This window comes from Vombatus ursinus, unplaced genomic scaffold (genome assembly GCF_900497805.2).
Source record: "Vombatus ursinus unplaced genomic scaffold, bare-nosed wombat genome assembly UNPS02014818.1, whole genome shotgun sequence".
NCBI lineage: Eukaryota > Metazoa > Chordata > Mammalia > Diprotodontia > Vombatidae > Vombatus > Vombatus ursinus.
The window spans coordinates 31,072,886-31,089,992 of NW_020954596.1; positions in this window are offsets into that span (position 1 = coordinate 31,072,886).

Here is a 17,107-nt window from a genome sequence, read left to right on the forward strand (position 1 = left end):
ACTATTGTATTCTCTTCTGTGAGCTATTTATTAAGAAGGACATTGATAACTTGGAGAGCATCCAGAGGAGAGCAAGCAGAGTGGTGAAGAGTCCCAACATCATGTCCTGTGAGGATCGGTAAAAGGAATTTTTAGTCAAAAGAAAAGAAGACTCCAAAGGGAACATAATAAATATCTTCAAGTTTCTGAACAGCTGTCATGTGGAAGAGGGATTTTTTTTTTTTTGCTTGGTCCTGGTGGGCACAACTAAGAACAATGGCTGAAAGTTGCAGAGAAACCAGTTTAGCTTTGATGTTAGGGAAGAACTTTCTAACTAGCTAAAGCTCTGCAGAAATAGATTGGAATTCATCCTGAGGTAGTGGTTTTCTCCCTTGCTACTGGTCTTCCCCTCAAAAGCTCAATGCCTGCTCGCCTTGGTCTAGTACGAGTTGGACTATATATGACCTATAAGGTCCCTTCCAACTCTATGAAACTATAATTCTTGTTTAGTACTTTAAACTGCACAAAAGAATGACTATTAACTTATTAAATGTAATATCTCATTGGTATAAATAGCACAGTCAGGATAAGAGGTATAGAAATATTAGGGTATTTTAATATTTTGTTCCATTAAAATGGGGGGGGCAACTTTTGCTATATTTGTAATCTACCTCACCTAATCTTATTTTACTTCTAATAATAAAATACAAATTCTAAAATCTAGAAGTTCCTGACAGTCTTTTTAAATTTTTTAAAAGAATTTCCTTAAACCTTCACTCAGAAACGAATTCCATTTAATATTCAAAGTTAATACAAAGAATTCTGCTGAAAATTCATAATTTTGAAGGAAACCTGATTTTACAAAGGAAGGAAATTAAAGGATTTAATGTCATTATGCTTATGAACTATTTGAGTTTCTAAAGGGAAGTTCAAAAGGGCAGCACACTCATCCCATGGTGTGCATGGATTTTCATCAGAAATGTAGCAGGTGGCCTGGAAGAAATCATTGTCAGATTCAAAATCTGGCAAACTTGGATGTGCCATCTTTTAGGTGATAGCTGTTGTGGGGAAGGGTTAACTCACCTTGGTTTCTGTTCTCACCAGGGCCTGGGCTGAAAAGAGCAGAGTAACTGGAAGAAAAATCACGAAAGCTCAATGACAAGGCTGCACAAAATAATGAGAGCCCACGTTACCGAACTTTCATCACAGGATCTCCAAGTGCTTTATACACATTAAATTATTACTGTGCCTTGTGTAGATAAGTATATGGTGTGATGTGAGGGGGGGAAAGAATTAACAGCAAGCTTCCTCGATCTGCTCCAGAAACAAATAGTACATCTACAATGTCTTGGTTTCTTGGCTTCTGCTTAACAGCATAGATCTCTTTAAGGTGGAAGGGACTAGAAAACAAGGAGTATTTTGTTATTATTGTATATCCTCCTCAGAGCAATAAGAAACTCACTCTACACAAAGGGATGGATGATAAGGGCTATCTGTAGGAATTATCATGTTCACCTGGGGTGAAGAGGAGAATTGCAGTTGGGTAAAGTTGTACCAGGCAACCACTCAAAAGGGGGCTGGAGGGAGGGAGGTAGGAAAGGGTAGAAATAAATAGTAACTGTGTTAATATGATAGGAGGGGATTAGGAGAGGGTCCTTTTACTGGGGGACCAGCAGAGAACCATGGAGCATAGGGATGGTGGGACAGGAAAAAATCAGGGAATTCAACCAGATAGTGAAGCCCAGGAGCAAAGCCCCAGTCACCCCACTCTAAATATGGCCTTTTTACTATAATGTAGAGAGGCCAAAAATGGGAAAAGATCATGAGAAAGAATTTAACATAAGATATCCCTTATACATCTTATTTTAAGAATGTACAGCATATTCTTTGGAATGACCTCAGCAGAGTCTGATTATCATCCTGTAAGGATAGATGAGGGTTCTAGAAATTTCCCAATGGCATTTAGAGTTAAATTCAAAGAATGAGAGTGCTATATTACACTGTTTCATCAAGGGCACTGGACTTGGAATTAAAAGACCTGGCCTCAGATGTAGGCTGTATTACTTACATCTAATGTGGCCTTGGTCAAATCAATGACCCGAGCCCCATTTGTAAACGGAATAGCAATACTCTTACTATCTGCCTCACCAGGTTGTTGTTAGCAACAGGTTATGGAACTCCACAAAATATTGCTTAAGGACTCCTAGATGTCCATCACTGTGTTAGGCATAGGGGAGATACAAAAGCAGAGATAAAACCTGGCCCTTGCTCTTATGAAGTAAGGTCCAGTAGGGAGATAAGGCATGAACACAGATAACTCTAACACATACTAAAGGCATGAATAAGAAAGGTACCCAACAAAATGTTACATGAGTTACAACGTCATTACCAAGAAAGAGCATCAGAAAAAGTTTCACAGAGGAGCATTGGTTTTTGCAGGATGAATAGGAATTCAAGAAATGAAGGGGGATGGGGAAATAATCTAGAATAGAAACAGCATGACAAAGGTATGGAGGCTAGTAAGCACAGTGATAAATGACCTCCAATTTGGCTAGCGTCAAAACACTGGATGAAAGTAATTTGTGATAAGTCCTCAAATTTTCTTATAGCATTTTCCCCATATCTCTCCCTATTCCTAACACATTCTACCCAGAACCATACGCATTTGAGTATATACAGTAACCCCCCTTATAGAATGGAAGCTCCTTCAGGGGAGGAAGCATGTTGTTTTTCATCTTTATTCAGCACTTAACACTTTGCTGCTGTTATTGTTCCATTGTTCAAGCCACGTCTGACTCATCCCAACCCTATGCTGTCCGTGGGGTTTTCTTGCAAAGGTACTGGAGTAGTTTACCATTTCCTTCTCCAGTGGATTAAGGCAAACAGAGGTTAAGTGTCTTACTCAAGGTCACATAGCTAGTAAGTGTCTGAGGCCAGATTTTTTAACTCAAGGCTTTCTGACTCCATACACAGAGCTCTATCCTACCTAGCACATAGAAGGGGTTTAATACATGCTGAATGGCTGAATCATTGAGATGGTGTCAAAATGCAGAGAGCCTTGAATACCAAGAAATACAGTTTGAATTTTACTTAGTTAAAAAGAGGGAGCCATTGCAAACTTTGAGCAGAGGAATGACATGACTACATTTATACATAAGGAAAATTAGTCTAATAGTTTTATGGTAGATGGAAAAGACTGGAGACAGAATTACCTGTTAGGAGATAATTTTAATAGACTAGAGTGGTGGGAGTGGGAGTAAAGAGGAGAGAACAAATGTGAGATATGTTTCAAAGGTAGAATCAATAGGTCTCGATTACAGACTGAATATGAAAGGGACAGAGAAGATTCAAAGATTTCAACAAGTTTTCTAAAGTGGGTAAATCCTAAAGTGGGTTTTATATGGGTAAATGATAATGACACAATGGAAGAGAGAGAACTGGTTTTAGAGGAAATCATCAGCTCTGCTTTTGAAAAACTGAATATTAGGGGCTCATCTAGTAGGGATTGTTTCAGTCTTTATGTTTGTATCCCCAATGTCCAGCCCAATGCCTAGTACTAATAAATAAAAGTATGTGAGTGTATATATGTATATATATATATATGTATATATGTGTGTATATATATACATATGTGTTTCTCATGTAGCCATCTCTAGGGCAGGGGAGGGGGAGGGAGGGAAAAAAAAGAAAAAAATTACATGATAATTTTGTTGTATATTTGAAAGGAATAGTAAGTTGTGCATAGTAGATTTTCACTTTCATGTACAATTATCTTTTTTTTGTTGTACTATGTTATGGAAATGCTTGTTTTATTCCATATATTAAAAATAAATTTAAAAAGAAAGAAACCAACCAAGCTGACAGCATCAGTTGATGAGATACTTATGGAATGTTTTTAGAGAATTCTAAAAATATATAAAATATATGAACAGAAAGAAAATCTCATTGCCATTGAGAGTAATGGCGAAGTTCTCAAAAGGTGTTTCTAGAGTTTGACTAGGTGATCTGGGAACTGTGTGAAACTTAGCTTAGGAATCCCATGGAGTCCCATGCACAGGTCTCCCTGCATTCCTTTTCATGTGTTGTAACCCTCCTAGAAAAATAATAACAATAATAATAATACTATGCCAAGGATGCGGGGATAAGTTTGAAAACTCCTGCAGGAGAGCTTAGTAAAATACAAATAGCAGAAATCCCTGAACAAATTTCTTTTGGCAGAGAAGCTTCAGGTGTTGGTTATTCTTCAAATGGGAGAAAGTGAGAAAGTAAACATTCAAGTTCTCTCTTTAAAAGGCTTCAGTTTGATCCTCCTGCTTTCCAGTAGGGGAAGTGCACTTTGGGATGACTTCTCTAAGCAGGTTGCCATGTTCTTCTATGTTGTTTTATTCTCTCCTCTTCCTCCTCTCTCCTGGGGCCCCAGGGGGTAAAGGGACAAAAACAGTCAGGGGCTGATAGGGGTTCAGAGGTTGGAGGAATGAAAACATTTCAGATCTCTACCATGCTTCCCCAGACCCCTCAACATGCAGTCCTCAAGCCTACCTAAAACAATAACGAAACACCAACCTAGCTCTCATTACAGATGGGGATGTCTCAATAAATAATGAAACACTACATAAGCACTTGTGTTGAGTTCAACTGTGTACTTCTCCACCCCAAAGATAAATGAAGTGATGGGTTTAAGAATACTGGGGCAAAGAGAATCACATGGTAAAAAGAACTAATGAATGGCTTGAAACATTAATAAGGAACTTCCTTTCTTTAGAAAGAATTTTATCCAAGTGAGGGCCTTATCATTGTATGACCTGGCTATTGTTTTAGCCCCTCCCCCTTTAATTAACTGTGTAGGAATAGTTCTGATGCATGTTTTCTTCAAATGAAACTTTGATGACTTAGAAAACATTGTCTTCTTTTATAGGGGAACTTGATTAAACATGGATATCCTAGTTACCCAACTGTTGCTTTTCAGAAGTTCAAGGTAAAACTTTCAAAGATATCACCACTGCTACTGAAAAAAAAAAAAAACCTTTTAGAATTTTGTTGTTTACAGTGATGGGCAGTTAGGTGGCACAGTGGATAGAGTGGTGTGACTGGAATCAGGAAGACTCATCTTTCTGAGTTCATATCTAACCTCAGACACTTAGCGGTGTGACCCTGGGCATGTCACCTTATCCTGTTTGCCTCAGTTTCCTTTTCTGTAAAATGAGCTGAAGAATGAAATGGCAAACCATTTCAGAAACTTTGCCAAGAAAAACCCAAATAGAGTTGCAGAGAGTCAGACACAACTGAAAACAACTGAACAACAACACAGCGATGGTAAGAATTTCAGTTTTAAAATGAAATTGAACCTAGAACTTAATTTTAAAAGTGAATGTTGAAAGTTGTTTTTGCATGTAATTGAGGAAAAATAAAATACTAAATTTAAAAAAGTAAAATAAAATGAAAATGAAATTTAAAATGTTATTTTAAACCATGTAGGGCAGTGGATATATCACCGGGCTTGAAGTCAAGGAGAGCTGAATTAAACCCTGCCTTAGACATTAGCTGTGTAACTCTGACCAAGTTATACCCTCTGCCTCAGTTTTCTCATTTCCATGTAACAATGGATTGACCAATGAGTGCCCATTCTTGGGAGTATAGGGGGGCAGGGGAGGCCACGTGAAGTTCTAGAAGTATGTAATGCCGTGGAGCAGAGGGGCCTCGTCCTGTCTCCTGTAACCTGTAAAATAAGAGGGTTGGATTGAGGGCCTCCTCAGTTCCTTCTAAGGGAAAGCAACTCTAAGTTGATGAATCCATGATATGCTCCATATTAGACAATGTATCTAACTGAGAAGAATGTACTGAAATTACTAGTGGAATGTCCAGTAGCCTATATCTAAAAATGAGTGTCATGTGACATATATTGACCCTATAATGTGGTTCACCTTGCTTGAGGGTGTCAGTCCTCAGATTCCATAAGCATCTCTGAATAGCACCTGCCACACTGTAGTTATTTGATGTTTAGGACAACTTAGAGAATACTATATTGCAACAAACACAAGCCATTCCTGAATATAGGCTACACTCCTAAAATAAGACATCTTGAATTTTTTTTTTAATTAAGAGCAGGCATTACAAAAGAAAAATGTTTATTGGCCACATTTAGGTTTTATACTAGTCAGGTTTGTAGAAGAGAAAGGTGTGGTATATATTTTAAACAAGAAACTACCTCTTACACGTATAGCTTTATACACACCCCAATATAATAGGTGACTTTATGTAGTATTTTAAGGTTTTCAAAATGCTTTATATACTAATCGCTGACGTTTATATAGTGCTTTAAGGATTCCAGAGTGTTTTATATATGTTATTTTATTTAATCCTCACAGTAACTCTATAAAATAGGTGCTATCATTATCCCCATTTTATAGATGAGGAAAATGAGTTCCTTATAGATTAAGTGACTAATGCAAAGTCATCCTGTTATTAAGTGTCTGAGGCTAGATTTGAACTCATATCTTCCTGACTCCAAGTCCTACATGTTTTCATTCTGGTTGGTCTATCTGCTTAAAGTCTCTGCCCGCTCCATTCCATCTTTCACTCAACTGTCAAACTGATCTTCCTAAAGTACATGTCTAACAACATCAGCCTCTTAGCTCCGCCATTCAGTACACTCCAGTGGATCCTTAATATCCCCCAGAATCAACTGTGAAATCCTGTTTGGCTTTTAGAGCCTTTCATAACCTGACACCTTCCTGCCTTTCCAGTCTTCTTACACATTACTCCGTTCCACACACTCCGGTGGAGTTGCCTTGCTATTCCTTGAGCACTCCCTGTCTTGGCTCCCTACATTATCACTGGCTGTCCCCCATGCCTGGAATGCCATCCCTCCTCATCTCTACCTTCTGGCTTCCCTGGCTTCCTTCAAGCCTCAGTTCAAGTCCCACCTTCTGGGAGAAGCTTTTCCCAGTCCTCCTTAATGCCAGTCACTTCCCCCCACTGATTAACTCCAACTTATCCTGGGAATATTTTGTTTGCATTTAATTGTTTGTACATTATCTCCCCCATGAGACTGTGAGAACCTTGAGGGCACAAAACTGTTTGCTGCCTTTTTGTGTATCCCCTTCGGAGTAGCACAGTGGCTGACACACAGTAAGCACTTAATGAGAGCTTCTTGACTTAACGGTCCACTCTATCACCTAACTGCCCCCCTACATACAGTTCCTCCCCTGAATTTGATTCTCACAGTAATCCTATGAAATAGGGAAGAATGCATGTTGTGATTGTGCCCATTTTAAAGATGAAGAAACTGAGTCTCAGAGAGGTGATAAAATTTGCTCAAGGATACAAGGGATAATATGTAGCAGAGCTAGAATTCAATCTCAGGTCCCCTGACTCCAAATCCAGTGATATGTGCATCATATTAAACTTCCTCTTTTTGTGCTTTCATGGAAAAATGATTTATCTTGGAGTTAGAAGACCAAGGTTCAAATCCCAGCTCTGCCACTTAGTATACACACACACACACACATTCTTTGGAGGTTGAAGGCATGTGATCTATATCTATTATTTCATCTGTGTATATAGCCCTTGATGAGAAAATTATCTTTACTAAAGCAGATCAGCAGTTATTCTACAACTAGTAGTTTCAGAGACCTGTATAGAGCAGCAGTGTCTAAATTTCTCTGATTGTGTACTCCTATTGCTAAAAAAAAAAATGCTTGAGTGCATGCCCCCAATATGTGTATATTTATTTATCTATAAAGTATATACATGTATGTGCTTTATTGTTTATTAACATTATTACATATTTATTTTATTTTTTCATTATTATAGATAATAATGATAATACCTTAATGAGCTTGTGCAAAATAGAAATTTAAAAGGATAAGATCAAGATGAAATAATATTGAATAACACCCAAGTCAATAGAGTTTATGAGCAAGGTAGTGACATGACTAGATCTGGACTTTAGGGAAATGACATCAGCAGATTATGCAGATTGCATCAGTGTAGGAGAGAAGAGGCAAGGAGACCAGTTAGGAGGATATTGCAAGAATCTAAGGGATGGGTGATGAAGTCTTGAAATAGGCTGGTGAGTAGACAGAAGGACATAGATGTGAGAGACATGGAGGTAGAATCTCTAAGATCTACCAACTGATTAGATCCGTGGATTTGGGCAGAGGAAGGAGTCCAAGGTAAAACCCTGGGTGACCGAACAGATATTGGGATCCTTGGCAATAACAGGAAAGTTTGGAAGATGGAGAGGTTGGAGTAAATGTTATATAATGAATTTTATATAATGATATCTCCTATCTAAATCACAATCTCTCCATATATGCCTACTCAACAACTTTGTCATTTTTCAGTTGTTTTCAGTCATCTTACTCTTCATGACTGCATTTGGAATTTTCTTGGCAGAGATACTAGAGTGATTTGCCATTTGCTTGTCCAGCTCATTTTAAAGATGAGGAAATTGAGGCATACATGGTTAGATGGCTTGCCCAGAACTGGTAGGTATCTCAGGCCAGATTTGAACTCAGAAAGAAGAGTCTTCCTGATTTCAAGCCAAGTGCTTTATCCACTGCAACCTATAGCTGCCCACTATCACATCATTTCATATTATGTATAATTACTACTAACATCAGTATAACCATATTGTATATAATATGTACACTATGGTATATTATATGTACTGGAATAAGTTGTATTACATAGTACTACAATAACATATTACATACAATGTGTCTGACTTGGTGGGGGGGGGGCGGGTAATAAGCATTTATTAGATTCCTAGTATGTGCTAAGGCCCTGTGCTAAGCACTTTGCAAATATTATCTCATTTGCTCCTGGGAGGTAGGTGCTATTACTGTTCACCTTTTGCAGTTGAAAAAAATGAAATAGGCAGAGGTTAAGTGACTTGCCTAGAGTCACACAATTTGGAGGTGTCTGAGGCCACTCAGTCTTCCTCGCTCCAGCTCCAGCGCTCTATCCACAGCACCACCTAGCTGCCAATATTAAGATTATTAAGATGATACTGGTAACTGCACCTGGAGTTTGGATCTAGCTTATGCAAAATACATACACATTCAGATATCTGTCCATCTAGGGATAAATGCAATGACCACATAGACTTTGCCCAATTCCAAAATGTTTCAAAACCAACTGAAAAATCATCATTCTTTGAAAAAGGTCAATTAATGAAACTGTTGAATTTTCTCTGACTTGAGGCATGTAGAATAAACAAATCACATTGTAAAGGTGGATTCATTGACTCTACAGACCCCCAAATGTAAGTATAGGATGGATTGGCTCAATTGATCCCAACTTTTAACATTTGTCTAAGTAGAAACTAACTCCTAGTCTCAAAAAAGCTATCTAATTCTCATAACCACCTGGTAATTGGGTCATTGTTTCGTTATTCTATTAACTCAAATCCGAGCTAATTTGATATTTAAATTCAGGTGGGACATAATTTTAGAACTGGAGAGGACCTTAGAGGTCATCTAGTTTACTCCCAACTAATTTTAGAAATGAGGAAACTGAGTCGAAGGAAAATGGCATTAAATATTTCTTCAAATGTGGGCACTGTCCATTTGCCCTAAGACAGAGGCAAATTTCTCAACACTATACCAAAAAAATTCTATGGTATATTCATTTTCTATCTATTCTAGAAACCATTGAAAAGCTAAGCTTATAAATCACAAATGACTCAAACTGAAATAACAAAAATAATCTATTTTCCTGAAAAATTAAAATATAATTTGCCATAGCACACTTTCTCTGGGTAGAGTATTCCCCTAGTAACATACTCTGTGGATGACTAGTTATTTATTTGAATCATTTAGAGCTATTTGAAGACAGATGAGTTTAAATCACCACTTTAAACAATGCAAAATAGGTTTAGACTTTCACAAACATCTGTTAATTTTTCATACATACTGAATTCATTAAGATAATTTACCTTCCACAGTAATTCCCAACAAGAAGCCAGGCTTCAAGGCATAGAAAAAGGGGAGATTTAGTTATGCAAATGTCTTCCATTCAAATAGCTCCCAGTGAACAACAAAAAGAAGAAATGACGAAAACTGCATGCTAATCACCTTTACAGTATATCATAGCACCAGGAAAGTAGCACGAGGAGAGCTGAAAGATCAGACCATGCAAATGCAGATTTTTGTGCAATATCTTAACCTGTCAACACCTCAAGCATAGGGGCTACCTTGTGAATTTCTTCTGCTTCTCTCATGCCACACTGTGAGATATTCTACCTACTCAAAATTCAAAATCTACCTATATACATAGCCACGCCTACGACCCACTTGATTGACATTATTTCTCCAGCTATCCTGAGAATGTCTAATGGCCATGTTTGGAAATCTCATTTTGTCAACAAAGGGCCAAGGTAGCTCATCAGTAATTCCTCAGACTAGCACCTAGGTACTGTCCCTGATCTTTGATCATTGAAATGCTAATACTGAGGACCATCACCTTAACCATGTTACTCATTATTCTTGAAATTAACAAGAAATATAAAATGAATTGAAGTAAACCTTTGTATTCCATCAGGCTTTCCCTTGCATCATGAAAATCGATAGGGGAGTGTAGATTTAAGAGATGGAAGATTACCCTCCCAAAACCCAGAGGAATTCTAGGGCCCTCGAGAGGATTATGGTCTTTCCAAATAGGGTATATGTACTAATTCAGTACTCCAAAGCATGAAGGATCTACTTGCAGCTTCTCTGAAAGAATTGGAAGTCACACTGGGAGAGGTCTAGAAGTGGCTACTTCATGAGAGAATCTTCTGGACCAGTTTAGGTTCTTAGTTGACTTCTCAGGGAGCCTCCAAACCAGCACACATCCCCTTAGGTCAAGGGTTCTTAACTCAGATCCATAAACTTTTTTTAATTAATATTTTGTTAACTACATTTCAATATATTTAGTTTCCAATCCTATGTATTTTATTTTATACATTTAAAAACATCATTAGTAGAAGGGGTCAGTAGGCTTCATCAGACCCTCTACAGGGATCCAGCACACCAAAAAGGTGAAGAAGTCCTGCCTTATATGGTTTAAAATCTTAGATATCCAGAAGCTCTAGAATTAGGTTGGGGCGGGGGGAAGAGGGAGGCAAAGTTCTAAGGAAAGACCACACAGCAAACATCCATCTGAAAACCAATAAACCAATGTATACACACACAGTTGACATCTCTATAGCATTTCGGGGTTTTACAAGGAGATTTTCTCACCCCAATACACTAAGGTAGATACTGGAAATATTGTTATACCCACTTTTTAGGTATGGAGACTGGGTCTCAAAGAGGCTAAATGATTTAGGCCATCCATTGCCACATGGTTAGCAAGTGAGAGTGATGAGTTGAATGAGAGTCATAAGTCCATGGTCTTTCTACCATAATTTCTGCCATTGTATTGCTCCCCTTACAATCCTCCCTCCCCACCAGGAATTCCAGTATTCTCTGAGGGAAGGAAGGAGAGGCAGAGGTGCTGAAATATTCGACGATGCTGTTAGGATAATGACTTGACTCCAGTATTGAATATGAAACCCAAGCGTTTAAAAAGGAAAAAAAAAAAAAAAGCTTCACCAGCTTCACGGAGCATAAAATTCACAGACTGGCCATGTTGCCATGCTATTAGAATACTTTTTAACTGTGGGCTGCTCCAGGATCCTGGTGTTCAATCAGAAGCAAGTAATAATCAGGTGGTTTTCAAACCCTGGGATATTATAATTGAGGAATTATTTAGGCCACTAAATAAGTTAAGTCTGTGCACAGCAGGCAACCCCTCCCACTCCCTAGGACTACCTCCCTTTCCAGGATCTGGCTTTGCTCGGCCTGCTCCTCCCATTTCTCAGAAGGAAGTGCAAAAAGCTGATCTCTTGTCCTGTTTATAAACAATAATATCATGATTCTATGTAAATTACTGCTGCTCAATTGTAAATGAACTTTCCAGTCAAATGGGGGAGGGCAGAGAGACTTAAGGAAATACATAATGAATGAAAATTAAACTCTCTTTTGGGCTTCCTGCTGGGTGACAGGAAGGGCACCTGCCCTGACTAGCCATTTTTCAGCAGGTTTTATTGTACGTAAGTAGTCCTGTTTCAAAGGTTCCATTTTGACCTGTGGTTTCTCTGAATCTGTGTAATGAGCAACTGTGCTATAATGAGCTTCTAATATAACTGAAAATCACTGTAGAGCCTTGATATGCTGTAGAAATGTAGGGCACCCTATAGCGTCATTGGGACACAGCCACAAGGATCTAAAAGGCTATCTAGTTATACTACCGGCTCTGGAGCTGGAAAGGACCCCAGAGGCCACCAGTCCAAGGACCCCATTTTATAAAAGAAAACTGAGAGCCAGGACTTTGTTTTAAGTATTACCCACTGCCCATTTAAGTATTGCCCCTTTAAAAAGATGCAAAGGTTTCTGGGAGAGGATAGTACAAGGTCATATACCTTAGTGAGAATTAGTTTATCAAATCCTTTTTTCTCTGACAGAGAATCAGAGAAGCATCCTGGTCACCAAAGAAGTCCCTGTCACAGGGGTATTTAGGAAATATAACCTGGATGGACAATACTGTGTTAGTTAGATTAAAAGTTCCTCTTGAAAAGTGAGCTAGGAGGGGGGCAGCTAGGTGGCACAGTGGGTAGTGCACCAGCCCTGAAGTCAGGAGGACCTGAGTTCAAATCTGGCCTCAGACCAAACACTTGACACTTGCTAGTTGTGTGACCTTGGGCAAGTCACTTAACCCCAATTGCCTAAAAAAAAGAAAAGAAAAGAAAAGAAAAGAAAAGAAAGGAAAAAAAGAAAAGTGATCTAGGAGGTGTAATTCGGAGATTATTTCTACTATACAATAGTAGTAGATTCATGGAATATGGAAGTGAAGTCGGGAATACGGATGGGAAGTAATGATGATGATGGGCTGGGAGATCAAACCAATGAGGAGAAGAGAACCAGACATGGTATACAGAGCTGAGGTTAAAATATCCAGACTAGAGTGAGGTGGAGAGCGTATGTGAAACTCGTGTTGTTTCTTGTTGAATCATTTCAGTTGTGTCCTACTCTTTATCACCCCATTTGGAGTTTTCTTGGCAAAGATACTAGAGTGGTTTGCCATTTCCTTCTCCAGTTCATTTTACAGATGAAGAAACTAAGGCAAACAGGGTTAAGTGACTCTCCTGTGGTCACACAACTAGTAAGTGTCTGAGGCCCTGCTAATCATCTGACTAGCTATGGATCCTGCATTATAGGGGACCCCTTGAGAAGAATAATGGGGGGTTATGTAACTATGTCAGTAATTCAGCCACTCAATAAGATTTTATTATGTGATCACTATTGATGAGCTCCAAGAGCTGGAGATGAAGGAAACATGAGAGAACAACATAGGACTGGGGACCTGGAGAGGGATTATTGCTGAGAACAGGGCAGAGATGGGCAATGGAGACTGATCATCTTCTCAGGAACTCAGAGTTGGAAGAGAATTCAGAAACCATCTACTCCAGTCGAGATTTGGTCAGGAATTCTGTCCCCAGCATACCAGAGAAGTAGTTGGTCATCCAGCCTTGGAATGAGGACTTTTGTGTCAGAGAGCCTACTGAACTTGGAGGTAGCCCATGCTGCTTCTGGAGAACCTCTCATTTTTAAGGAGATTTTCCTTAGACCCAGTTGGTTAGCCCAGATAATATATTAAAAGATCTTTGACTTTCCATCTGACTCTTCAGAGTCACTTTCCAATCTCTAGGAAAGAAAAGCCCAGGATGGGTATTGAAAAGCAGCAACACCTGGAATCAGTTGGAGAAAAGCTTCACAGTCCAAGTTCAAAGTATTCACTTTGACAAAGTGCTATTTTAGATCGAAAACAGTATAAAGGGGAAGATGAATATCTTCATTTGCTTTATCCTTTAGGCTAGTCTAGGACTACAGACACTAAATTAACAGGCTGATGGGAAGTGTCTTCCTTTTAGCAAGAGTGGAGATCAGGGAGAATTTCGCAGTGACCTGCTTAGAGTGTTAGATGTTTGCTTTTCAGACGTGGTCACGTAATTGTTATCTATGTGAGGGAAGGTCTCCCTCCTGGAATAGGAGGGAGAAGGGAGTAAAGAATGCTTTTATTTTTCCTTCCCAGGTTATCAGGAAGAATGGAATGGTTCTTTAAAAGTAAAAAGAAGAGGGCAACTAGGTGGCTCAGTGGATAGAGCTCCAATCTTAAAGTCAGGAGGACCTGAGTTCCATTACTGACACTTAGCTGAGCAACTATGGGCAAGTCATTAAACTGCTCTGCCTCAGTTTCCTCATTTGTAAAATGTAGGGGTTGAACTAGATGATCTTTTAGGTACCTTCTAGCTCTGATTCTATAGTCTTCTTTGGTAATTCCCTGTTACTAAGGGGTACTGAGGCAGCCATTTATTATTCTGGAAATAATTACAGGTCTATTATCTTCTCAGGACATGACTTTTCAGGCTCAATTGCTTCCTTAAGTCTGATGAACTGGATGTTGCTGGACTTGACGTAAGTAAAGAAATGGTTGAGAGAATCCCACTTTCAACACTTATAAGTAATTTAGCCATGGGCAAATCATTTCATCCTTTTAAGTCTGTTTCCTTATTGTAATAAATAAATAGATAAATAGGTAAATAAATAAATAGATAAAGGAGATAGTAATAATGCCTGTCATGTTCAAAGGATCAAATGAGATAATATTTATAAAGTGCTCAGCAGAGTGCCTGGCACACAGTAAGTGCTTCATAAATGCTTGTTCTCTCCTCTTTTCCCCTTCATGACTTTCCCACAGGGTTGTTTTAAAGATCCAGTGATATAGTATATGAAAAGCACTTTGTAAAAACTTAAAGTGCTATATAAATATCTCTTATTATCCTGTTCAATTTCTTTATACATTGTCGAATACTGTTTTAGATTAGGTAAGGCACTACTTTAGTGCCTACTATGTGTCAGGCACTGTGCTAAGCACTGGGAATGCAAATGGAAACAAAGAGAAACAGTCCCTGTCGTCAAGGGGCTTACATTACAACGGGAAAGAAAAGGAAAAAAAGAGAACAGAAAGGGGGAGGACCCCACTCCAGTCCCCCTCCCTCTCCCAAAGGTGGAAAAGTAGTCCAGAGAGAGAGAGAATCCGAGTCAGGTTACAAATGAACATGGCTGACTCGAGTAAGTTCACAAATATAAGGTTGAGGATAAAGAGGGGAGGGGGTAGGGAAGATAGGTGAGGATTCATCAGCTGGAAGGGCACGTGGCTGGGATAGAGGTGGGAAAGTAGTGCAGAATCAGATAAACTAGGTACATAAGGGCTGACTAGATAGATATTGGAAGCAACAACTTTCCTTGCTGTAGGAAACAATTGTTGCACATCACATCCAGTCGATAACTTAAAGCCTTGGAGAGTTTTCTGAAGCTCAGACAGGGTAAGTGATTTACCCTTGGTCCTATATGCAGGATGAAATCTAAATCTGAGCCTTCTCATCTCTGAGTTCATTACTCCATGTTATACTGCCTCTCCCTTGAAATAGTGACAATACTCAAGTACCAAAAATAGTGCTAAATGCCTGATGTATTCAAAAATTAGATCTCAAGCTCGAGGAAAAGTTTTGACTCTGCCTTGAGTCCTGCCAGCTTCTAAGTGTTCCCATTTCCACTTGGCTCTTGGCACTTCTAACGCTGCTGCAGCAGCTGAAGCAAAGGTTTGCTCAGGCTTCTTTGTTCCCTGCCTGCCCTTCACTGAACTGTATACTTCTACAGGTGAGAAACACTAAGTGCTGGTCCTAGAAGCATCTTTGCCTGTGGTTGCCATGCAACGCTGATGGGAGCTACCGGGACTCAAACGTTGGCTCTTCTTTTAGAAATAGCATGTCAAGTGTCTTGACTGCCTCCTAATTCAGCTTATTGCTTTGTCAGCCTGCACAGTCGCTTGAACTTCTCTCATGAAAGCAAAGGAAGGGGAAACAGTTTTCTCTGAAGACTTGTCCTTACACTAAGATTGCCATTTGGGGATGCTTTCTAGGGTAACAATGGAATCGGATTAATAAATCTCAAGGTTACTTAGGCTAAAGCATTGGGTCTTAGTTTTGTTTTCTCCTCCTTAACTTTTTGCAAGTTTGACTTTTTTTTTTGGTATATACAACTGTCACTGTATGAGAAGAAAAGAAATTTTAACTTTCATCTCTGATGCTTTGCTGTTTCCTCTCTTTTCTGAACCCCCTTGCCTCCTTTTCACTTAATTTAGTAATCTCAAATGAAAATCAACACTTTGTCCACTTTCACACCATTTCTACAACATTTTCCATCCTTCCTACAAGTCCTTTGCCCTCACTTTTTAATTGTCAGGGAATCTATATACCTTCAACAACAACAACAACTAAAATGTATCTCATAACTTAGAATTTGTAAAGCATTTGACACTGATTATCTCATCAGATCCTCTCAAAGACTCTGTAAGGTAGGTACATTATCTTCATTATATACATGAAGGAACTTAGGCTAAGACAAGTTAGGGATATGTCCAGGGTCACACAGCTAGTTTGTGTATCAAACAAACTCAAACCCAGGTCTTCCTGACTCCAAGTCCAGTGTTCTATTCCCTGGGCTACTTAGCTGCCATCTCTGGTAGGTCTGGTACACATCTACCATTATTCTATTCATTCTCTTTCTGGTGAAGATACATTCCACAGTCCCTATATAAGAGCAGTGATGATGGCATGATATCTCCTTATCAGGTGAGGCAGTGCTGGGAGGGAATCTTGGGGCCACTGTATCCTGCATGTATCAATCATCATACATACACACACACACACACACACACACACACACATACACACTCACATACACTCCCTGGTCCTCCACTACAAGGGAACCCTCCAGACTCTCCCCTTTCAGACCCATGCTTCACACAGCTGCTGAAATAAGCGATCATACCAATCTCCCATACAAAAACCTTTGATGACTCCCAAATTCCTTAGCCTGGAATTTAGGGCCCTCTACAGTTGAGCTCCAAGCTACCTTTGCAAGCTTACTTGAGCTAAATTATTTAGTCATTCCTCAACCTGAACTCTCCTGCCCCATGCATTTGCACAGGTCTGAAATGCCCTCTCTCCTCATCCCTAATGGCTGAACTATTTCTCTCC